The 26,280-nt window shown below is 42.1% G+C and overlaps 1 long non-coding RNA gene across 1 annotated transcript in view; it reads right to left on the bottom strand.

Moving 5' to 3' along the window:
• LOC140203130 (uncharacterized) overlaps positions 1 to 25,878 on the bottom strand; it is a 63,606-nt gene extending 37,728 nt beyond the window's left edge. Inside the window, exons 1-2 of the long non-coding RNA XR_011887291.1 lie at positions 25,814 to 25,878; positions 10,633 to 10,722 (exon numbers count right to left, since the gene is read on the bottom strand). This is a non-coding gene — a long non-coding RNA (uncharacterized lncRNA). The remainder of the gene's footprint in view (positions 1 to 10,632; positions 10,723 to 25,813) is intronic.
• Positions 25,879 to 26,280: the final 402 nt, after the last annotated feature.

The following is a 26,280-nucleotide window of genomic DNA, read 5'->3' on the forward strand; positions in this document are numbered from 1 at the left end:
CACATCACTTCCTTTATGGTTTTGAAAGCCACCTCACACTGCTTTGTCTATTGCCGTTTCCTCCTGATATGTAGTTAAAAGTGTGCTTTTTAAAATCTCGAACATCTCTCTGCACTTCAACAGGTAGGTAGTCATCTTGGGTTAATTTTAAAACATTCTCATTGCCACTGTTATGTTTTGTAACTCCAAAACATAAAACTAACTGAAAGAGAAAATACAGAAAGCTAGAAGAATGTATACGCTTTGCTTTTACTTTAGTGAGGTGTGCCATATGACATGGTGGCATCATAGCGTATGCCACTTCCTTACTTTTAAATATGACCCATAATAATTTATGTAAACAACAAAGCATGCTTAATCAAAAATATATTTACAATATTACTCAGATATTACTGAAATGTTAAATACACAATACAACTGACCTCTAGGCTTGTGTATACTGCGTCCATCTCATTCTCCAACCTCATTGTTATGGTTTGCACACAAGTAAAGGTAACTTGGGCAAAGATTTATTTAGAACTGTACCTCAATGAGGAAGATAGTGCTTATTAGGAAGTGGGGAGGGTGAGTTCTGTAAACTTTATCTACTGCTCTCCCTTCAACCCCCTATGACTTGCTCAGTATACATTTTCTTTTGTATTTATGTTCTGTTTGCATTTATCTCTCTAGCTCCGTATCTCTAAGAAAAGCAAAAATAAAATATCCTTAAAATTATTTCATGCATGATATTCTCACAAACACTCTGAACCTCTACGCAGCCACAAGCTATCGCAATTCATGTGAGGACTGTAGCAGTGTCACTGATGGAAAACTGGCTTACGTAATCCATCTCATTTTGATACCTGAGTCCTCTTGAAGGCTTGTCCTGTTTAATATTTCAACAATGACCCCCCTTGCCCCCTTGCTCCAATGCTTTTGTCTTTGTCAGTTCCCTTTGGGTCCCTTTTCACTGATTGCTTGTCCTTGTTCTCCTTCCTCTCCCCTGTCCGCTACTGAAGTTCCAGCCCTTCAATGATATGCCAAGTGGAGGAAAGACCCCTCAGAGCATTTAATTGTGCAGGGCTATTGTGTTGCACATGGTGCCTAAGGTTTCAAGGTTCAAAGTACAAATTGTCAAAGTCTGTCTACTATATACAACCTTAAGATTTGGTCTCCTTACAGGCAGCTTCAAAACAAAGAAATCCAATAGAATCCATTAAAAAAGGCTGTCAAACACCAAATATGCAGAAAAAAACACACAAGTCGTGCAAACAGTAAAAGTAAGCAAACAGCTTGCAAAACGGTGACATGAATACCAGCCCATCCTTTGGCTCCGGCCTTGACACCATAATCTTTTCAATCTGGCCTGACATTTAAATTGGCCAAGCCTCAGGTTGTTCTTCACTTTTGGAAGTTGTTTTGACATGCTCAGGGCTGGACTCGATTCGGCATGTACCTGACGTTTTGAATTCAGCCCAGCGCTTAAATTAGTCAAACTTCAAGTCTTTTCCTACTCTCAGGCCTGGCCCTGGGCCCTGCCACCTCAGTTTTGTCTCGCCTCTGCTCACCTCGCCTCAATTCTGCCGCATTGAATTGCCTTCAAGTGCACTCCAGCAATGGCCAAGTATTGGCTCATGCCCCGCTCTTGGCCCCAGGCCCTAATAGCTCAATTCAGCCTGTACACGCCACTTCACAACCGTTCTGCACCTGTGAGACCTCAGTTCACATCGCAAAAATGCCAGGCCGTACAGGCAGTTCAAAAGGGAATTTACAGGCTCTTGATTGCAGTGATCATATCTGAGCAAAATGTGCAAAAGGTACTGTTTATCATTGAACACAGAACATAGAACATAGAATAGTACAGTGCAGTACAGGCCCTTCGGCCCACATTGTTGTGCCGACCCTCAAACCCTGCCTCCCATATAACCCCCCCATTGCATGACAATGTTCAAGCTTGGTTATTTCTTGACAGGTTTGGTGACTTACAGCATAAATTTTGAAGATGCATTGACATGCCTTCCCAGACTACTTAGTGGTAAATTGTCTTCTCACTGGAGTTCCCCTTCAGTAAACAAATCTTTTATCTTTGCTTTGTGGCTCAGAGACAAATGATAAGTGAAAGTGTGTAGAAAGTTAAAAGTGATATTTAACATTTAGCAACACACATCAAAGTTGCTGGTGAATGCAGCAGGCCAGGCAGCATCTCTAGGAAGAGGTACAGTCGACGTTTCGGGCCGAGACCCTTCGTCAGGACTAACTGAAGGAAGAGTAAGAGATTTGAAAGTGGGAGGGGGAGGGGAGATCCAAAATGATAGGAGAAGACTGGAGAGGGAGGGATGGAGCCAAGAGCTGGCCATTTAGTATTCTTTAATGTAAACTTATAGCTTTGCAATGAAATTTACTGGCATAACTTGCAACCAGTGTGTGTAAAACAAAAATTAGAAGATTACAAAGATACCAGTTATGTCATTTTCAACCAATAAAACTGCACACATTTTTAACATCACTGTGCTATGAAGGCATTTTAAAAATAACCCAAAATTCCTTCCTAAGCCTTGTACACTGTCCTCTGTGAAAAAATATCCAATTTTCTCATAAGATATGTAACAATTTGTTTCAGTCTTCCATGTAGCAGAGTTTCCCATATTAGAGAATAAATTTTTATTTTCTACTCAACCTGGTACAGAAGTAAATTAATGACTTGATTCTTGACTATAAGAATTCATCTTTCTCCATTCCTGTGGAAACAATATGGATGTATCTTACTTCTTTTCAGAACCATTAGCTCTCAATTCCTGTTGACTAAGTGCCAATTGTTCCATAATTCATGATTTTACATGCACCTGTGCACCTGATTAAAGTGCAAATTTCTGACCAGCCAATCATGTGGCAGCAACTCAATGCATAAATGCAGTCATACATGGTCAAGAGGGTCAGTTGTTATTCAGACCAAACATCAGAACAGTGAAGAAATGTGATCAAAGTGAAGGGAAATCTGCAGCACATTACAGACTCTTTGGCCCACAATGTTGTGCTGACCATGTAACCTACTCTAGAAACTGTCTAGAATTACTCTACCGCATAGCCCTCTATTTTTCTAAGCTCCATGCACCTGTCTAAGAGTGTCTTAAAATATACTATTGTATCCATCATCAGCAGCAGTGCATTCCATACTCCTACCACTCTCTGTGTGAATAACTTACCCCTGACATCCCCTCGGTACCCACTTCCAAACACCTTAAAATATGCCCCCCTTATGTTAGCCATTTCAGCCCTGGGGAAAAGCCTCTGGGTATCCACTCAATCAATGCCTCACAGACTTTGTCTGTGAAATCATTGTTGGTACCAGATAGGGTGGTTTGAGTATCTCAGAAAACTGTTGATCTCCCAGGATTTTCACACACAGCAGTCACTAGAGTTTACAGCAAATGCTGCGGAAAACTAAAAGAAATCATCTAGTGAGTAGCAATTCTGTGAACAAAAATGCCTTGTTAATGAGAGAGGTCAGAGGAGAATGGCCAGACTGGATCAAGCTAACAGGAAGGCGATAGTAACTCAAATAGCAACACGTTACAATGGTGCTGTGCAGAAGTGCATTGCTGAATGCAGACCATGTGAAACCTTGAAGAGGATAGCCTACAGCAACAGAAGACCACAAACAGCACTTTTTTAGGTACAGGAGGTATAAGTAACATGGTCACTGAGTGTACTGTATATTGCTTTAAAAATATTAGAAATAAAAATGTTGTATGGAAAAATAATCACTATGTTATTTTTTTCTATCTCTTCATTTATCTATAGAATTCTATTCTGTAATGAACCCACTAATATTGCATTTCAACCAGAACTAAATTGAGTTGTACCTCTTTTTATGGACTATGAATGTAAATGCTGGAAATGCATGGAACATTACCCTGCATACCACATTACCAAGGTAATCAAGGTAGAAACATAGCAAGCAACTAGGGAAACACCAGCTCAGCCTGCAAAGCCCACACCCCTTGAATCAATATAAGACTATAAGATCACAAGAGACAACAGCAGAATTAGGCCATTAACCCATCGAGTCTGCTCTGCCATTTCATCATGGCGGATCCATTTTCCGTATCAGCTCCATTTTCCTGCCTTCTCCCTGTATCCCTTCATGCTCTGACCAGTCATGAAACTGTCAATCTCTGCCTTAAGTATTCCCAATGACTTGGCCTCCACAGCTGCCTGTGGCAATGAATTCCACAGATTCGCTACTCATTGGATAAAGAAATTCCTCCTCATCTCCGTTTTAAAAGTATGTCCCTCTGTTCTAAGGCAGTTCTGAGTCTGGTCTTAGACTCCACCACCATAGGAAACATCACCTCCACATCCATTCTATCAAGGCCTTTCAACATTTGATAGTTTCAACGAGGTAATCGCTTATTCTTCTGAATTTCAGTGAGCAGAGGCACAGAGCCATCAAACACTCTTCATATGACAAGTCTTTTAAACCGAGAATCAGTTTTATGAAACTGCTTTGAATCCTCTCCAACATCAGCAAATCCTATCTAAGATAAGGGGTCAAAAACAGTGCAGAATACTCCACGTGGGGCCTGTCCAGTGCTTTATAAAGTCTCAATATTACATTCTTGCTTTTATATTTTAGTCCCTTCAATATGAATGCCAACATCACATTTGCCTTCCTCACTACTGAATCAACCTGCAAATTAACATCTCAGGGAATACTACACGCAGACTCCTAAGTCCCTTTGCATCTCTGTCTTTTGAATTTTTTCTCCATCTAGAAAATATCTATGCTTTTACTTCTTCTACCAATGTGCATGACCCAAACTTCCTGGCACTGCATTCCATCTGCCACTTCTTTGTCCATTCTCCTAATGTATCTAAGTCTTTCTGTAGCCTCTCTACTTCCTCAAACCTACCTGCCCCTCCATCTACCTTTGTATCCTCTTCAAACTTTGCAACAAAGCCATCAATTCCATCATCCAAGTCATTGACATATAATGTAAAAAGAAGCAGTCCCAACACAGACTACTGTGGAACAACACTAGTCACCGGCAGCCAAACAAAAAAAGTTCCATTTATTCTCAATCTTTGCCTCATGCCAATCAGCCACTCCTTTACCCATGCCAGAATCTTTCCTGTAGTACCATGAACTCATAGCTTGTTAAGCAGCCTCATGTATGGCACTTTGTCAATGGCCTTCTGAAATGCAACATCCACCAATTCTCCATTGCCTATCCTGCTTGTTATTTCTTCAAATATTTCCAACAGATTTGACAGGCAAGATTTTCCCTTAAGGAAACCATGCTGACTATACCCTATTTTATTATGTGCCTACAAGTACTCCGAAACCACATCCTTAATAATCAACTCTAATATCTTCCCAACCACTGAGGTCAGACTAACTGGCCTATAATTTCCTTTCTTCTGCCTCTCTCCCTTCTTGAAGAGTGGAGTGATATTTGCAATTTTCCATTCCTCCAGAATGATGCCAGAATAAATTTATTCTTGAAAGATCTTTACTAATATTTCCATACCTCTTCAGACACCTTTTTCCGAACCCTGGGGTGTATACCATCTGGTCCAGATGACCTATTTACCTTCAGACCTTTCCCTTTCCCAAGCACCTTCTCCCTAATAATGGCAACTTCACACACTGCTGCCCCCTGACCCTCTTGAAATTCCGGCATTCTGCTGATGTCTTCCACAGTGAACATTGATGAAAAATACTTCTTCAGTTCATCCACCATTTCCTTGTCCCCCATTACTACCTCTCCAGCATCATTTTCCAGTGTTTGATATCTACTCCCCACCCTCTTTTATACTTTATGTATCTGAAGAAACTTTTGGTATCCTCTTCAATATTATTGGCTAGCTTACCTTTGTATTCCAGCTTTTCCTTCTGTATGACTTTTTTAGTTGCCTTCCATTGTTTTTCAAAAGCTTTCCAACCTCTAACTTCCCACTAATCTTTGCTCTATTATATGCCCTCTCTTTGGTTTTTATGTTGGCTTTGATTTCTCCTGTTAGCCGCAGATAAGTCATCCAGCCTTTAGAATACTTCTTCCTATTTGGGATGTATATATCCTTGCCCTTTGAATTGCTCCAGAAATTCCAGACGTTGCCACTCTGCCATTATTCCTGCCTGTGTCTATTTCCAATCAATATTGCCCAACTCATCTCTCATGCCTCTGTAATTCCCTTTATGCTAATGTAATACTGATACATTTGACCTTAGCTTCTCCTTCTCAAATTGCAGGGTTAATTCTATCATATTATGAGCACTGGCCCCTAAGGGCTCCTTTACCTTAGGCTCTCTAATCAATTCCAGTTCATTACACAACATCCAGTCCAGAATAGCTGGTTCCCTAGTGGGCTCAATCATGAGCTGCAATAAAAAACATCTCGTAGGCATTCTACTAATCTCCCCCTTGGGATCCAGCACCAACCTGATTTTCCCAATCTACCTGGATATTGAAATCCCTCATGACTATTGTAACATTGCCCTTTTGGCATGCATTTTCTATCTCCCGTTGTATCTTGAAGACCACATCTTTACTACTATTTCTGGATCAGTATATAACTCCCATCAAGGTCTTTTTACCCTTGCATTTCCTTGGCTCTACCCACAATGATTCAACACCTTCTGACCCTAGATCACCTCTTTCTAATGATTTGACTTCATTTTTTTACCAACAGAGCCACACCACCTCCTCTGCCTAGCTGTCTGTTTTTTCAATACAATGTGTATCCTTGGACATTAAGCTCCCAACTATAATTTTCTTTCAGCTATGATTCAGTGATGCTCACAACATCATACATGGCAATTGTAAAACTGTGCTACAAGTTCATCTACCTGTTTCTGTTTCCTGAACACCCTCAGTCCTGTTTTCACCCTTTTACATTGCAACTCATTCAGTTGACTGCAATCTTACCCTATCGTCAGTCTGTCCTTGCTAGCAGTCTCACTACACAATACCTCCGTTTGTAAACCTCTCCTCATCCTCAGCCTTGTCACTCCAGTTCCCATCCCCTGCCAAATTAGTATAAATCCTCCCAAACAGCTCCAGCAAACCTGCCTTCAAGAATGAGTTGGGAGTTCAAGGGCAAAAGTTTAGGGGTAACATGATGCGGTACTCCTTTACTCAGAGAGTGGTAGCTGTGTGGAACGAGCTTCCAGCAGAAGTGGTTGAGGCAGGTTTGATGTTGTCATTTAAAGTTAAATTGGATAGATATATGGACAGGAAAGGAATGGAGGGTTATGGGCTGAGTGCAGGTCGGCGGGACTAGGTGGGAGTAGGAGTTCGGCACGGACTAGAAGGGCCGAGATGGCCTGTTTCCATGCTGTAATTGTTATATGGTTATATGATATTGGTCCCCTTGGGGTTCAGGTATAACCCATCCCTTTTGTGCAGGTTGTACCTTCCCCAGAAGGACTTCCAGTGATCCTTAAATCTGAAGCCCCGCCCCCCTGCACCAGTTCCTCAGCCACACATTCACCTGCCAGGTCATCATATTCTTACCCTCACTTGTGTGTGGCATGGGCAACGATCCCAGAGATAACTACCCTCAAGTTACTGTTTTTCAGCTTTTCCTAGAATCTCTCTTCAGGACTTCTTCACCTTTCATACCGATGTCATTGATGCCAATATGTACCACCTCCCTTTGGAATGCCATGGACTTGATCTGAAACATCCCTGACCCTAGTACCTGGGAGGCAACATACAGAGGTATGCAAAAGTTTGGGCACCCCTGGTCAAAATTTCTGTGACTGTGAATAGCTATGCCAGTAAAAGATGAGCTGATTTCCAAAAGGCATAAAGTTAAAGATGACACATTTCTTGAATATTTTAAGTAAGAAAACTTTTTCATTTCCATCTTTTACAGTTTCAAAATGACAAAAAAGGAAAAGGGCCCGAAGCAAAAGTTAGTACTTAGTAACACCGCCTTTGGCAAATATCACAGCTTGTAAATGCTTTTTGTAGCCAGCTAAGAGTCTTTCAGTTCTTGTTTGGGGGATTTTCACCCATTCTTCCTTGCAAAAGCCTTCTAGTTCTGTCAGATTCTTGAGTCGTCTTGTATGCACTGCTCTTTTAAGGTCTATCCACAGATTCTCGATGATGTTTAGGTCGAGGGTCTGTGAGAGCCATGGCAAAACCTTCGGCTTGCAACTCTTGAGGTAGTCCATTGCGGACTTTGAGGTGTGGTTAGGATCATTATCCTGTTATAGAAGCCATCCTCTTTTCATCTTTTTTACAAACAGTGTGATGTTTGCTTCCAGAATTTGCTGGTATTTAAAAAGTTCTATTTTAACTTCATCAGTCCACAGGACTTGTTTCCAAAATGCATCAGGCATGTTTAGATGTTCCTTTGAACCTTTTGAATAGAACTTTTTGGCTGCGATGAGCAAAGGTATGTTTGGAGAAAAAAGGGTGCAGAATTTCGTGAAAAGAACCCCTCTCCAACTGTTAAGCACGAGGGTGGAATCAGGTTTATCAACACTCACATATGCCATGATTTTTTTTGCGCCAGCAGTACAGTGCAATACATAAAATTACTACAGTACAGTGCAAAGGTCTTGGACACCTTAAATTAAATAAGTAGTGCAAAAAGAGAACAAAAAAAAGTGAGGTAATGTACTTGGGTTCCTCGTCCATTCAGAAATCTGATGGCAGAGGGAGAGAAGCTGTTTCTAAAATGATGAGTAAGTGTCTTCAGGCTCTTGTACCCCTTCCTGATGGTAGCACTAAGAAAAGGGCATGTCCCAAGAGTTGGGGGTCTGTAATGATGGTTGCTGCCTTTTTAAGGCAATGCCTTTTGAAGATGTCCTCAACATTGGGGAGGCTATTGCCCATGATGAAGCTGGTAGAGAATGCTCTCCAGGGTACATTTGCAGAAATTTGTTTGATTCTTTGGTCTCCTGTAGTCTCCTCAAACTCCCAATGAAATATAGCTGCTGCCGTGCCTTCTTTACAATTGAATCAATATGTTGGGCCCAGGATAGATCTTCAGAGATGGTGACGCCCAGGAACTTGAAATTGCTCACCCTTTCCACTGCTGATCCCTCGATGAGGACTGGTGTGTGTTCCCTTGACTTCCCCCTTCCTGAAGTCCACCATCAATTCCTTGGTCTTACTGACAATGAGTGCAAGGTTGCTGTTGCGACACCACTCAGCCAGCTGATCTTTCTCACTCCTGTACACTTCCTTGGCACCATCTGAAATTATGCCAACAATAATCGTGTCATTGGCAAATTTATAGATGGCGCTCGAGCTGTGTCTAGCCACATAGTAGTGTATGTAAGGCGAGTAGAAGGGTGGGCTAAGCACACATCGTTAAAGTGTGCCAGTGTTGATTCTCAGTGAAGAGTAGGTATTATTTCCATTTCATGCTAACTGTGTTCTCCTGACGAGGAAGTCAAGGATCCAATTACAGAGTGAGGTATGGAGACCCAGGTTTTTGAGCTTATTCATTGGTACTGAGGGCATGATGGTGTTAAACACTGAGCTGTAATCAATAAACAGCATTCTGACATGGGTATTGTTATTGTCCAGGTGATCCAAAGTCGAGTGCAGAGCCAGTGAGATTGTATCCACTGTGGACCTGTGGTGGCGATAGGCAAATTGCAGCAGGTCCAGGTCCTTGCTTAGGCAGGAGTTGATTCCGGCCATGACCAACTTCTCAAAGCACTCATCACAGTAGATGTGACTGCAACTGATTGATAGTCATTGAAGCAGATCACCCCGCTCTTCTTGAGGATTGTCACCCTTTAGAAGTAGGTAGGAACCTCTGACTGCAGCAGTGAGAGATTGAAGGTGTCCTTGAACATCCCTGCCAGTTGGTTGGCACAGGTTTTCAGTGCCCTACCAGCCACACCATCAGGGCCTGACACCTTGTGAGGGTTCTCCCACCTGTAAGATATTGTGATGTCAGCTTCTGAGACAGAGTTCACAGGGTGACCAGATTCTACAGGGATTTGCATGGCTGTAGTTTCATTCTCCGTTTCAAAACATAAAAAGTGTTGAGCTCATCTGGGAGTGAAGTCTTACAGCTATTGAAGATGTTATGTTTCGCTTCGTAGGAAGTATATGAACCGCAAACTCCGTCAGATCCATCGTGCATCCAATTCCGTCTCTAATGTCAATCAGAATTTTATTTTGCTCTTAAAATAACCTTCCATAGGTTGTACCTGGACCTCTATTATAGTTCTGTATCACCAGTCTTGAATGCCACTGATCTAGCCATCAGTAGACTATGAGTTTCCTGGTTCATCCACATCTTTTGGTTTTGGTATATCAGGTATGTTCTCAAAGGCACACACTCATCCACACAAGTCTGATGAAATCAACGACAACAGTGGTGCATTCATTCAGATTTGAAGTTGAATTCCTGAATATTGCCCAGTGAACCGACTCTAAGCAGTACTGTAAACACTCCCCCATCTCTCTTGGTCATCCTAGTGCATAAGGTCAAGCTTACAGCAGCAATAGAAATTCCAAAATAAGCCAATCTCTTCTACTCCGGTTACAGGGCTGGCAGCTACCCAACAATGGAAAACTGATCACGTGTTCTGTCTGAAAACTGCAAAATAAATCCAGTTCAGCCAATTATTATCCTATCAGGCCTTCTCTCAATCATTGGCAAAGTAATGAATATTACCTTCAATTGGCAGAATTTTCCAATACCCTGCTTATGGATGGTTGACACAGTCTTCACCAGATCCACTTGGCTCCACGCCACAGGGCTGCCCTGGTTCAAATGACAAATGAGCTGAATTTCAGAATCAAAGCTTCAAAGTTAATTTATTATTAAAGTACGTGTGCAGTACAAAGGCAGCCATGAAACAAAGAAACTGAACCCCGTCAAAGTAAACATCGAACACCCAATGCACAAAAAAACAACAAATCATGCAAACGGCAAAAAACGAGTGAATAACACACAGAGGATTAAACATCAAACCGCAAAATCCTTGTAACAGTCTGGGAATATTCAGTTAAATCAATTCCATATAGTACTAGGCCATTTGCTCACTGCAGGCAGCAGAGCCAAACTGCCCCAATCAAAATCAGATAAAATAACAATAAAAAAAGGAGTAATCAGAAATCGGAAACAAATATAACTTGAACTGCAGAGTCCTCTAAGAATGAGTCCAATCCACAGACTGCACAGATCAAACCTTGCCCATGACCCAAGACTCATGCAAGGGAGATGGAGAAGAGTCAAACTCAGGCAGATGTGGCAAAGAACACCCGCTCGCCTTCCACTCTTGTCCTTATTGACTTCAATTTTACTCAGCTTTTTCATCGACAAGTTGGTCAAGAATTGGGGCAATCATGGATTCATGCTCCACCATTAAATTGCATACTCCGTTCTCAACCTTGCTCTCAATCCCGTCAAATCCACTCAGACACAGCAAAAGTGCCAGATCGCTCAGTCAGCCGAAAAACACAGGATCAAAATGCAAATTACAGGCCCCAATCACACACGGATTAGTGGGAGAAGTATACTTAAAAGAAGAAGGAGAAGAAGAAGTAGTTTTGTGAATGTCTGCAGGATGTCACCATTAATCACTGGTGCCATCTTGCTCATTCAAATGTTGCCTTGACAACAAGGCAGCATTTAACCAAATGTGGCATCAAAGAGCATTGAATTTGAAGTCAATGTTTGTAGGTGAAATTGCTATTTTCATGTAATGAACAGAAGGATAATGCATATATCCCCCTTCATCAATCTAGGTACGTATATTCAGTGTTGCAAATTCCTAGGACAATAGGTGAGTAAATGCAATACTGGAATGTAGGCCATCCAGTTCTCCAACACTGCCCTTCACATGAAATCCAGTGACAAAGCCAGAACCATGAATCACCTTGCAGCTACACCAGGGTCACTGCCAACTGTGTATCTGTTAGGAACAGCAAATCTACTCATTTGAATGAAGAAGAAACATTACTAGCAAAATGAAAAAGACTAAGATGAAATTTTTTTATTGTTTGCTTTAAAGCAGGGATGGCCAACCTATGGCGCATGCACCAAAAGTGTCGCATTGGATGATTAGAAGTGGCGCATTACACTTCAATGATAATAATAAAAAAAATAAGGCTACTCATGCAAGAAGTACTAACCAAAAACCAATTTGTAGAAAAAAATCTATAACAGGAATTCAAGTAGCTTAGAGCTAGAAATGGGTTTTACTGAGAATAAATCTAAAACTTAGAAATTATTTTTAGCGATTTTATTAATTCGTGCACATCTTTTGGCGAATGTTATCTTCTTCCACATTAATCTGTTTTCAATTAAAAAAAGTTCGATGAGTCAAACTAGGAAAGAAGAACTTTTGTTCTGCAGTTGCTCTATAACTGTTCAATACACGTTTGATACTTGTTTGATCCTGAGGTGCCAGGCGTCTGCACCAGCGGTGCGTCGCAGGTTTTTGCCAGTCAGTTTACAATTGACACTCGTGCGCTACGGAGTTGTGCTTTGTTCGTCCTTTGTGAATATTTGCAGTTTTTCACTTTTTCGAAAAGTAAGCCTTACTTCTACATTCAGTTACCCATCACAGTGCACAAGAAAATGAGCAAAAGAAAAGCAGAAAGTGATAGTAAGCGTGAATTCAATGAACAGTGGGAAAATGAGTTCTAACTTATAGCGGGTCCGTCAGGAAAACTGTTGTGCATTGTTTGTGAAAACACTTCCTCGCATAATAGAAGACATGATCTTAATAGACACTATAAAACACAACATCAGACTGAAATAGAAGGAAAACTGAAGCTAGAGCTTGGGTCTGAGTTACAGAAAGAATATGTGATTAAGAGAAAGGAAGAAATCAAAAGAAGACAAAATATATTGTTAAAAGTCTCATTAAGGTAAGTAATGTTTATTTTGTTTTTATATTAAATCAATATACCATGTAAAATGCTAAATATGACGATATTAACATATTTTTACAAGAATTGAATGGGGGTGCAAGAGTTGTATGGCGCATCTGAACTCGTGCATGAAAAAATTGACGCATAGAATGTAAAAGGTTGGCCACCCCGCTTTAAAGTATCTAATCATTTAAAAAGTATTTACGAGTAGTTCGTTTTTATTTTTCTAATGTAGTTGCCCTAACCTTTTCTCAATACTTCTAAGTTTCTGAGAGCCAAGAATTCCAAGGGTGTGGCTTGATCAACAGTCAGTTTCTCAGACAGTTTGTGAGTGTTGCTAGTTCTAACCTGTCAACAAGGCAACATTGCATCATCTAATAGTACCTGTGAATTGATGTATATCATGGTATCTGCAAAAGCTTAGTCTGCAATTTTCTTTACTCCAGTGGTGAGTGTGGGTGGCTTAGCCATAGCATCAGCTTCTGACATACAACACTTTTATGAGTTATCAAAGAGATCACTCTGCAATGAAAGCAAACTCATGTTATATCATTTAGTTACAAACTACTGAAGCATAGAAGCAAAAGATAACACACAATAAAACAAAGCAGTATGTAAAGTATTTATTATTCACTTATCTAATCTACACTATATGATGATGTTGGGATGGCTTTTAGTTCAGGAATGAATATCCCAACTAAATGAGAAACAGAGTTCATTCAATTTTTTGTTGCAGTAGGAGGAAAACAGCCAAGCAAAAGGGGATATCTGGAATCAACAGTGTGTACAAAACTTAAAAGTTGCTGGTGAATGCAACAGGCCAGGCAGCATCTCTAGGAAGAGGTACAGTTGACGTTTCGGGCCAAGACCCTTTGTCAGGACTAACTGAAAGAAGAGCTAGTAAGAAAGTTGAAAGTGGGAGGGGGAGATCTGAAATGATAGGAGAAGACAGGAGGGGGAGGGATGGAGCCAAGAGCTGGACAGTTGATTGGAAAAGGGATATGAGAGGATCATGGGACAGGAGGCTGAGGGAGAAAGAAAGAGAGGGGGGAAGCCCAGAGGATGGGCAAGGGGTATGGTGAGAGGGGCAGAGGGAGAAGAAGGAGAGAGAGAAAAAGAATGTGTGAATATAAATAAATAAATAACGGATGGGGTACGAGGGGGAGGTGGGGCATTAGCGGAAGTTAGAGAAGTCAATGCTTATGCCATCAGGTTGGAGGCTACCCAGATGGAATATAAGGTGTTGTTCCTTCAACCTGAGTGTGGCTTCATCTTTACAGTAGAGGAGGCCGTGGATAGACATATCAGAATGGGAATGGGACATGGAATTAAAATGTGTGGCCACTGGGAGATCCTGCTTTCTCTGGTGGACAGAGCGTAGGTATTCAACGAAACGATCTCCCAGTCTGCGTTGGGTCTCGCCAATATATAGAGGGCTGCATCGGGAGCACCGGACGCAGTATATCACCCCAGCCGACTCACAGGTGAAATGTCACCTCACCTGGAAGGACTGTCTGGGGCCCTGAATGGTAGTGAGGGAGGAAGTGTAAGGGCATATGTAGCACTTGTTATGCTTACAAGGATAAGTGCCAGGAGGGAGATCGGTGGGGAGGGATGGGGGAGACGAATGGACAAGGGAGTCGCGTAGGGAGCGATCCCTGCGGAAAGCGGGTGGGGGGGAGGGAAAGATGTGCTTAGTGGTGGGATCCCATTGGAGGTGGCAGAAGTTATGGAGAATTATATGTTGGACCCAGAGGCTAGTGGGGTGGTAGGTGAGGACAAGGGGAACCCTATTCCTGGTGGGGTAGCGGGAAGATGGAGTGAGAGCAGATGTGCGTGAAATGGGGGAGATGCGTTTGAGAGCAGAGTTGATGGTGAAGGAAGGGAAGCCCCTTTCTGTAAAAAAGGAGGACATCTCCCTCGTCCTGGCATGAAAAGCCTCATCCTGAGAGCAGATGCGGCGGAGATGGAGGAATTGTGAGAAGGGGATGGCATTTTTGCAAGAGACAGGGTGAGAAGAGGAATAGTCCTCCCTCACTACCACTCGAGGCGTTCACCAGCAACTTTTATGTGTGTTGCTTGAAATTCAACATCTACAGATTTCCTTGTGCGTACAAAACATTCTGCTTATGGGAAATGTTTGTTCACTTTCAGTACTGAGATTAAAGATTTTTCTACTTTTATCCCTATTTCCTAACCTGTTTTTGAACTGAAGCAGAATCTAGCAAGTTAAGCCTAAAAGCTTCACTCTGAGCGATCCATCTCTCCATTCCAACAGATGATCAGGAGGACTCAGTATTGGTGAATATACTCCTGGCTTGGGCCCCTTCACGTACTGGGTCAGAACCGAGCTAAGTGAATTTTGCCATTCGCCATAGTTCACTAATCCAAGGGGGCTTCTGTATGAAGAATCAGGCTTCTCATGGAAGTCAAATGCACATGGCACCTACTATGCAAAATAACTCTGCTAATTGTACAAGCATAACTAAATTTTTGGCTACCTACGACTTTAGCTTTCTGTGTCAATGATATTCTGTGTTCTCCGTCCTCATTGTCTTCGAATGAAATGTGATGGAAGATTGAGGGGCAGTAGGTAGACTTTCAGTTTGGCACGTGACAGCTTGTCAAACAGTATTGAAGTATTTCAGAAAATGACTGTTGCTTGAATTCAAACTATCTCAAGGCATGTCATATGCTTCTTTATTTGCCCCATTGCCATCTCTATCCCATTGTCACCTGTGATGGTCCTCTCAATTTACATTTAATCTCTCCTACTTTCTAGCCTTTCACCATCTTTTGTTTTGTTCCCTCTTTCCTTCCTTTCTCTGCATGTTATACATTCTTAAATCTCCCAGTTCTCATAAAAGGCTGTTAAACTGACATGTTAAATAAAACACAAAATTCTGGGATTGTTAAGCACATCAGGCAGCATTTATAGAAAGAGAAAACAGAGTTAACATTTCAAGTTAAGAACCATTTATCGGCCTGGATGCCTGGTTGATGCCTGACCTGTTAATTATTTTAAGCATCTTCTGATTTATTTCGGATGTTCAGCATCTGCATGTTTTGCTTATAAAAGCTGAACGTTAATGCTTTCTCTCTCCAGTGAAGATTCTTGATCTGCTGCTTACGGTATTTCCATCCAAACTGCACAATCACTGCAAGACTCCTGTGCTTTTGTACTCTATCCCTCTGTAATAAAACTCAAAGTAGCTTTGTGCTTGCCATTATCACTCACTGAGTTCCTTGCCTGAGCATTTGTGCTATTCAAATCCTTAATAGCTAACAACTGAAAAAAATATAATCTGGCAGCAGCAAAAGTGAAAGTTATCATTTCAAATCCCAAACACGAGGAAATCTACAGATGCTGGAATTTCAAGCAACACACATAAAATTTGCTGGTGGAACGCAGCAGGCCAGGCAGCATTTCTAGGAAGAGGTACAGCCGACACTTCAGGCTGAGACCCTTCGTCAGGAGTAACTGAAAGAAGAGCTTGTAAGAGATTTGAAAGTGGGAGGCGGAGGGGGAGATCCAAAATCAGATCCCACTTTCAAATCTCTTACTAGCTCTTCTTTCAGTTAGTCCTGACGCAGGGTCTTAGCCCAAAACGTCGACGGTACCTCTTCCTAGAGATGTTGCCTGGCCTGCTGCGTTCATCAGCAACTTTTATGTGTGTTATTTCAAATCCCTTTAATTTCTCAATTAGCAAGTAAGGAAAATAACACTTTGGAGCATGGATACAAAAGAAATTGGAATTATGGTCCAATGGCACTATGCCTGTGAAAAGTATAATTCATTTTTTGAAGGTAGGTCAGTTGCACTGCTGGGTACTCCTACTATGCCAAGCTGTGATTGTCTTCAGACACAGAAAGGGATAAACAGAGCCTGTAGCTATCCCACTATATTTTAGACCATTTCATATTGGAAATATTTGATTGCTTACTTCTACAGGGAGAACTTAGAGTATCCTGAACAGTGATGTGGGAAGAGATTGGAAGCAATTTCCTGTCCAGACCCATTTCCATCTCATCCTGAACTGGAGTCAGATATGTCGGGTTGGAACTGAGTCCAAAGTCTTAATTAATGGATTTGAAAGAGTGCGGTCAGAAATACATTGTTGTTGAATTACTCTTTTTTTCCCTCAGGGATTGGACTTCTTGTTTAACATTAAAAGACAGACGACAATTCAGTCAGGGGTTGTGGGACACCAGCAGTCATAGATTTGTTTGTTCATATAATTTTGATGCAAAAAGTCTTTGGAAGTTTTGCTCAATAATGAAACAAGGTTTTAATGACAGCCTTTCAGATGATGGCATCCTTTTTATTGAAAGTCCCACTGCAAGCATATTTAATTGGGTAAAACTTCTTTTAAACAGTATTAAGTCTTATTTTGAGGTTTGCAATCACAATCTATTTACGTACATATGTTCTTAAAAGCTGAGAGAGTTCAAAGTTTGCTTCCGTCACTATGAAAGGAAATGAAAACTATCTGTGATTAACCTGAGTGAGGTTTTAAGATGCACGCATGGCATGATAAATCTAATCTTGTAAATTATATATATCTTGATATGAACAATTAAAGCCATGCTAATAGGTCTAGATTGATACTCAATGACAAAGGCAGTAACAAAGGAGTATTATTCCCAAACTCTTTCTTGTTGTATTGGATTGTGCAAGTGAAGATCCCTGTTCTGGGAAAACCAAGAAGTTAAAGCTTTCTCCATGACACACAGAGATACATCTTAATAATATAGTTGTCTTCTGCAGTGTGGTTAAAAATCAATTTCAAGTTTCTGTTGCAAATTAAATTCTAACCACAGCATTCATGTACATGTGATTCTCTGAAAACAAAGTTATCAGTAGAGACTGAAGCACAGAGTTCAAATCAAGATCAAGTAACTAAAAAGAAATTTCAGTAGGTGTAAGGTTGATAATGTCATTAATAGATTTTAAGATGACTAACACCAGAGTGGTTGAAACAGACTCAGTAATGACTTCTGAAAGGAAATGATGAATACTCAAGGGGGAAAGCACTGGATGAGGCATCAGAATGGATAGGGCAATGCCAGATGCACCAGCAATGGGGTAGGAAGTGTATGTAGCCCTTGGCTCAGTAACCAATGAAATATCTTCAACCTGATAAAAAGCCCCGCAGGTAATATCAGAGTTCTTTATGCAAACACTGCAGTGCAAAGGTGCTTAAGCCATAAGGCCATAAGATATAGGAGCAGAATAAGGTCATTTGGCCCATCGAGTTTGCTCTGGCATTTCGCCACGGCTGAGAGAGCGTGAATTCCACAACATCACAGTGACATCATCTATACCGTGGATGGTATTTTCCAACAGAAACTGATGCAAGATTGTCTAATTTATGATCTATGATTTTAGTTCTAAGTAATCACTCAAAGTCAACAAATAGAGTCATTAGAGGTCCAGAAATTACTGTTTTGACAGATGACCCTGCCTGAGTGAACTGTGACTTACACTGAAAAACTATGTCATTCCAAGATTTCATTATGACGAATGTCCAGGGCCACAGTGGTATATTTATGAGTCTGACAAGGGGTCATTTATGAGATGGGAATGGATCAATGCAAATGATTGTGGGGTTGGGGCTGTAGTATATGAATACATCTCTGAATACATAAATCTCCTTCAGCCACATCGCAGCCTTTTTTTTAACAACTGCTCTAGTTAACCAAGAAGTGCTTATTAAAATTCAAATTCACTTTCCAATGGGTCTTATCACCAATTGCACTGTACCTGCTTGCCAGAAAAAAAGGAATTTCACAACTAATGTTAGTGATAAAGATCTTGAATCTAATTCTGAGCTGTAATGTCTATAGACAGATAACAGCGATTTTGTTTTACTTTAGGGTCCCCCAATTGGTGGTCAGTGCTAAATGTCACACCACTCAGAGCACCAGGGGTGAATAACAATTTCTCTTCATGGCTGAGTATATTCCAGTCTCCATGAGCGAAGCAAGTTGTGGGCAATGTGGGTTATGATCATGAAGAGAATTTCCTCAGGCTAGATACAGAAACGTTTAAGGTTATCTGCAAAGCTAGTAGCAGCAACCAAAGAACATAGCCTTTTACATGGTTCCTGTTGCTAAATTTGTAGATGATTATCTTGCTGCTTGCATTGAGAATGTCTGGCCTGTACCTAAACCCAGCACGTTAATTTGCAAGCACACATGATTTCAAGGCCAATAACTTGCTTACAGCATTGGTTACTGATTCTGCACATGAAAAAAGAGATCTAGCAAAAGCTTAAAAAATAACAGAAGCACTGCTATGGGTGTCAAAATTAACCTTGAGTGCAGCAGCTACTTTCTAGTTTCTATGCTCTCTTCCCAGGTGTGATACCTAGCTATGAATTTGTGTATGAAGTTCATTTGTCACTGCTCTATTTAATTCCATATTTTATCTCAGAGGCATATCTCGGACAGTGTTTACTCATCTCTCCCCCCCTCCCCACTTCTGATCTTCCTCTTTCCTTCCACCCATCCCCCCCCGTCCTGATTGTATACACACATTTAACCACAGATTCCTCCTCCCCCATGTGGTTCTTGCTCCATATCCCCTTCACCTTCCTGCTATTGGTTTTCCCCTTCTTTACATATCAGATTCGAGAACTGGTAACCTTGTATTCATGCTTATCACTGTCCTAGCTATCTCCACTCTCACCCTCCACCCACCTGGCTCAATCTGCCTTTCTTTTGCCTGCCCCCATCTATCCACCTGCCTTTGTCTCCCAACACCATCCTTTCTCCTCTCCAACCTGGCTCCATCTATTCTATCATCCTTCACCCATTTCCAGTCCACCTATCTCAACCCACTGCCTTTCCTCTTTACACTGGTTATCTCGCCTCTCCAATCTTGGTCATATTGCAGGGTTTTGACATGAAATGTCACCAACTTCTTCCTCCATTTCCCATAGCAGATTTTACCTGAGTCATCTTGCAGGTCACAGAGGGGAAAGTTCATGACTCACTAACATTTTGAAATAGTTACTTCTGATGATGGGAGTTAAAGGAAAAGCTTTTATCTGTGGTGTGAACATTTTGCGTGGCAAGTGCTATAAAGCTGTTTGATTTCCAAAAGCGTTTGATTGAAATGCTACCACTGATTTAAAGTAACGGGAATTAAAGGCAAAAGCTGGGAATAGAGAAGAAAGTGTCAGGAGTTGGCAGATAGATTTCAACACGTAAAAGTATTAATTGATTCACTTTAGAAGGTTGAACTTGAAGGCAGAATACAGGATTAATTGCAAAATCTTTAGCAGTGTGGAGGAACAGAGGGATCTTGGGATCCTCATCCACAGATTTTCAAAGTTGCTTAGAAGGCTTACTTGTGTGTTGGTCTTCATTAGTTGGAGGATTGAGTTCAAGAGCCACAACGTAATATTGCAGCTCTGTAAAACCCTTGCTAGACCACACTTGGAATATGGTGTTCTGTTCTGGCCACCTCATTATAGGAAGGATGTGGAAGCTTTATAGAGGGTGCAGAGAGACTTACCAGGATGCTGCTTAGGTTATAGAGCATGTCCTATGCAGAAAGGTTGAGCAAGCTAGGGCTCAACCCATCCTTTGATTTGGAGCAAAGGCGGATGAGAATTGACTTGATAGAGGTGTAGAAGATGATAAGAACCATAGTTTAAGTTGCTGGTGAACGCAGCAGGCCAGGCAGCATCTCTAGGAAGAGGTGCAGTCGACATTTCAGGCCGAGACCCTTCGTCAGGACTAACTGAAGGAAGAGTGAGTAAGAGATTTGAATGTTGAAGGGGGAGGGGGAGATACAAAATGATAGGAGAAGACAGGAGGGGGAGGGATGGAGCCAAGAGCTGGACAGGTGATTGGCAAAAGGGGATACGAGAGGATCATGGGACAGGAGGTCCGGGGAGAAAGACAAGGGGGGGGGGACCCAGAGGATGGGCAAGAGGTATATTCAAAGGGACAGAGGGAGAAAAAGGAGAGTGAGAGAAAGAATGTGTGCATAAAAATGAGTAACAGATGGGATACGAGGGGGAGGTGGGGCCTTAGCGGAAGTTAGAGAAGTCGATGTTCATGCCATCAGGTTGGAGGCTACCCAGACGGAATATAAGGTGTTGTTCCTCCAACCTGAGTGTGGCTTCATCTTTACAGTAGAGGAGGCCGTGGATGGACATGTCAGAATGGGAATGGGATGTGGAATTAAAATGTGTGGCCACTGGGAGATCCTGCTTTCTCTGGCGGACAGAGCGTAGATGTTCAGCAAAGCGGTCTCCCAGTCTGCGTCGGGTCTCGCCAATATATAAAAGGCCACATCGGGAGCACCGGACGCAGTATATCACCCCAGTCGACTCACAGGTGAAGTGTTGCCTCACCTGGAAGGACTGTTTGGGGCCCTGAATGGTGGTAAGGGAGGAAGTGTAGGGGCATGTGTAGCACTTGTTCCGCTTACACGGATAAGTGCCAGGAGGGAGATCAGTGGGGAGGGATGGGGGGGACGAATGGACAAGGGAGTTGTGTAGGGAGCGATCCCTGCGGAATGCAGAGAGAGGGGGGGGAAGGGAAAGATGTGCTTAGTGGTGGGATCCCGTTGGAGGTGGCGGAAGTTATGGAGAATAATATGTTGGACCCGGAGGCTGGTGGGGTGGTAGGTGAGGACCTATTCCTAGTGGGGTGGCGAGAGGATGGGGTGAGAGCAGATGTACGTGAAATGGGGGAGATGCGTTTAAGAGCAGAGTTGATAGTGGAGGAAGGGAAGCCTCTTTCTTTAAAAAAGGGAGACATCTCCCTCGTCCTAGAATGAAAAGCCTCATCCTGAGAGCAGATGCGGCGGAGACAGAGGAATTGCGAGAATGGGATGGCGTTTTTGCAAGAGACAGGGTGAGAAGAGGAATAGTCCAGATAGCTGTGAGAGTCAGCTATCTCCGGACCAACATATTATTCTCCGTAACTTCCGCCACCTCCAACGGGATTCCACCACTAAGCACATCTTTCCCTCCCCCCACTCTCTCTGCATTCCACAGGGATCGCTCCCTACACAACTCCCTTGTCCATTCGTCCCCCCCTATCCCTCCCCACTGATCTCCCTCCTGGCACTTATCCGTGTAAGCGGAACAAGTGCTACACATGCCCCTACACTTCCTCCCTTACCACCATTCAGGGCCCCAAACAGTCCTTCCAGGTGAGGCAACACTTCACCTGTGAGTCGACTGGGGTGATATACTGCATCCAGTGCTCCCGATGTGGCCTTTTATATATTGGCGAGACCCGACGCAGACTGGGAGACCGCTTTGCTGAACATCTACGCTCTGTCCGCCAGAGAAAACAGGATCTCCCAGTGGCCACACATTTTAATTCCACATCCCATTCCCATTCTGACATGTCCATCCACGGCCTCCTCTACTGTAAAGATGAAGCCACACTCAGGTTGGAGGAACGACACTTTATATTCCGTCTGGGTAGCCTCCAACCTGATGGCATGAACATCGACTTCTCTAACTTCCGCTAAGGCCCCACCTCCCCCTCGTATCCCATCTGTTACTCATTTTTATGCACACATTCTTTCTCTCACTCTCCTTTTTCTCCCTCTGTCCCTCTGAATATACCTCTTGCCCATCCTCTGGGTCGCACCCCCCCCTTGTCTTTCTCCCCGGACCTCCTGTCCCATGATCCTCTCATATCCCCTTTTGCCAATCACCTGTCCAGCTCTTGACTCCATCCCCCCCCCCGTCTTCTCCTATCATTTTGTATCTCCCCCTCCCCCTCCAACTTTCAAATCTCTTACTCACTCTTCCTTCAGTTAGTCCTGATGAAGGGTCTCAGCCTGAAACGTCGACTGCACCTCTTCCTAGAGATGCTGCCTGGCCTGCTGCGTTCACCAGCAACTTTGATGTGTGTTGCTTGAATTTCCAGCATCTGCAGAGTTCCTGTTGTAGAACCATAGTTTAAGTGGCTAGCTAGAGACTTCTTCCCCAGGGTGGAAATAGCTAATACGAGGGGGCATAATTTTAAGGTGATTAAAGGAAAATATGGGGGGAGGGGTAAGCATTCTTTGTAGAGACTAGTGGGTGCATGGACCAACCTGCCATAGATATGGTAGAGGCAGATACATTAGGGACATTTAAGGAATCCTTAGATAGATGGATGAATGAAAAATGAGAGCTATGTGGGAGAGTAGGTTTAGATTGACCTTGGGGTAGATTAACTGGTTGGTCAAAAGGTCTGTACTATGCTGTAATGCTCTATGTTCTATGTTAAGTGCACATTAGCCTAATATTGGTTATCCTACAGTTAACTATCGATAAACAGGAGAAAATCTACAGATGCTGGAAATCCAAAGCAACACACACAAAATGCTATAGGAACTCAACAGACCAGGCAGCATCTGTGGAAAAGAGTAAACATTCGAGGTTTCGGGCCAAGACCCTTCATCAGGACCTCTCTTTACCATAGATGTTGTCTGGCCAGTTAAGTATTGATAATCAGTTCCATCAATACACCATCTAATGGTGATATTAATGCATACGTTTCTCTTTTACACATTGAAAATAAATGTCAGTTTAGCTAAAATAAAAACATAAAATACTGGAGGCAGTCAGCAGCTGTGAAAAAAGAGCTGGAGCTAACATTCCATGTTGGAGGCACTTCAGAACCACTTCTAACCAGTTTAACTAGTTTTTATGCTATAGGGACCGCTCAGCAATCGCCAAATTCCAGAAATGCTCTGCCAGCAATATTTCCAAAAACAACCCACCTAATGTTCTGGGGCAAAATTATATTTTTGACCATGATTTACAGGCAGAAGTCCAGGACAAAACCGCTTCAGAAAAGCAAGAGGCAGCTTCTGGAGCGGGTTGATTAGAAGAAAGCAGCTTACAGAAACATCTGATCCCGAGCCATATGGTAGATCCAATCTCTCAGACACATTGTCATAACAATCATCTTTCATATTATGGAACAACTGATTGCTCCATTACTAACTCAACTTGATTACAGCACAGTTTGATGCTGGGAGCAAAAAGCTATTAACATGGATGAAATTTCATTATTGTATGGTAATTTGTGGCTTTCAGCATGTTAAGTTCATGTTTTGAGTTTGGATATGCATTAATGAATGCAGGATTAGAGATGTGAGAAAAGCACAGAGAATGCATTAATTCTTTATCTAATCAGGGACTGCATAAGGAAATGAGAGACAAGAACATTAGAAATAGATGCAGGAACAGGCTGAATGGTCTCTCAAACATTCTCAGTCATTCCATAGAATCATGGCTGATCTTAGCCTCAACCCCAATTTTCCACCCATTTCTCAAAAATCTTAGCTCCCCTCTTGCGCTCATGTCTATTGATTTCAGCTTTGAATATAATTAGTAACAGCCTCCATTGTTCACTGGAGTAGAGAATTCCAAAGATTTTACAAACCTCTGACAGAAGGAATTCCTCCTCACTTCCATCCACTGATTCTGAATCTGTGCCTTTAGTTCGACATATACCCACCAAGAAAAAAAACTTCTTCATATTATCCACACAGTAAATCCCCTCAGAGTCTTATACATTTCAATAAAAAGACCTTTTTTTTTCTGAATTCCAATGAGGAAAGGCACATACTGTACTATCCAACCTTTCCTCATGAGACAACCCTTTCATCCCTCTGAACCAGCATAATGACTGTCTCTGAACTATCTTCAAAGCAAGTATATCCCTCCTTAAGTAAGCAAATCAAACATGTTCACGGTCCTCCAGGTGAGGTCTTCAATGGCTTTCTATTCAATCTCTTTGTTATATAGCCCAACATTCTGATTGCTTTCTTGATAACAAGCTGCATACCTGCATACCAGCTTTCTCTGGTTCATATTCAAGGATACACTAATAGTGCTTCCATTCAAACAATATTTTGCTTTTCTAATTTTCCTACCAAATTGAATAATTTCTCCCTTCTCACTTTATGTTCAATCTGCCAGACTTCTTCTTGCTCTTGCAACAAATCTATATTTCTTAGTGGATTTTTTCATATCCTCACATAATTAGCCTTCATACCCATCTTTGTTTCATCAGCAAATTGTATATATGCTCACTCTCTTCAAGCACATCATTGTAAATATTGTAAGTTCTAGTATTGATAGCTTGGCATTTCGCATTCTGACACTGCCAAGATTTGCAGAGAAACTCTCTTTCAACAAATTCCAGGGATGCCCTGAGTGGCCTTTGTACCTTCGGCTCCCTTAAACACAACGCAGATCTTCCAATATTTAGAACAAACATTTGGGGAGATGTGGCTTCTTACTTATCTGGTCCCCTTTATATGCCCCTCTAAAGATCTGTAGGTTATATCTTCAGATGGTTCCTTAAGGTTGTCGTTGCTGCGGGGTAATGAGGACAAGTTCCCACTACCTATTAAGTGCTCCCAGTGGCATGCATTTCAAATAGCCTCTGACAACCAAGTCCAGCTCCTGACCTTCAAGTGTAGCTAGATACTAAGCTGTGACAGGAGAAAGGGCAAAGTCGGGCTACTCGTGCTTTAAAACCGATTATTTCAGGAAGATGGGGCTTGTCAGCCATGGTTGGCTGCTCATCTCAGAGAAGGAAAACTCTGATTTCAAACCTCCGTTGTTTTGTGGGTATACCCTCTCATGGGGAAGGTTTCAGGACTAAACCCCAAGGTAAAGTCTGGAGCTGGAGTCCCTAAGACAGTCTTTCATTGAGTTCAATGCTAACTGGCAACTCCTGCAACACTGCTGGTGCCAAACTGCGTTGGTTGCTGCTGTTGCTTCAGTTGTGTGGAGAGGAGAAGCCTGTCGCATGGGCAACAGCTTGCTGTCCATATTATACTGCCTTGGATTGCATAGACAGTTAGGACACCACATCCATGGAGGGCTTGCTATGCCTTCAATTACTTGAAGCAGCTTCCAGCCGTAGGGGAGGAATGAGAACTCCTGGCTTAGGTTTTCCCCAGTTCTGGAATTATCCAACTCACGACTTACCTTGTGAAGTGAAGATGAGCCTCCCTTCAGAGCCAATCAGAAATAATGGAGAAATGTTATAGGTTTCATTGGTGGGAGACTTTCACTTCCACAGTAATTCCAAAGCTTGCACTCTGAGTAAAGTATAAACAATTTTAACGGAACCAGATAACCTCATCATACTGGAACCAATCCAGGATGTTTTGAAATTTCACATGAAATAAGCATGCCGGAAGCAGGGTTGGACTTTTCCCATGAAACTGATTCACTAGACTTTTCAATATTAAATCAAAATTCCTTTTACAACAGATTGAAAAAGGTCTTAAAATGCTTTTGGTTGGAAGAAAAACAATTAATTCCAGTTTATTAAAACCTTCTGTTTATTTTGAGTCAATAAGCTTCCATGGACAATTTCAAAATATTGTCAGTTTCAGCAAGCTGGAAGTTAAGTTAACTACGGTGTTCTAGGCTAATGAAAATCCAAGAAG

The sequence above is a fragment of the Mobula birostris genome, chromosome 1, assembly GCF_030028105.1.
Source record: "Mobula birostris isolate sMobBir1 chromosome 1, sMobBir1.hap1, whole genome shotgun sequence".
Classification (NCBI taxonomy): domain Eukaryota; kingdom Metazoa; phylum Chordata; class Chondrichthyes; order Myliobatiformes; family Myliobatidae; genus Mobula; species Mobula birostris.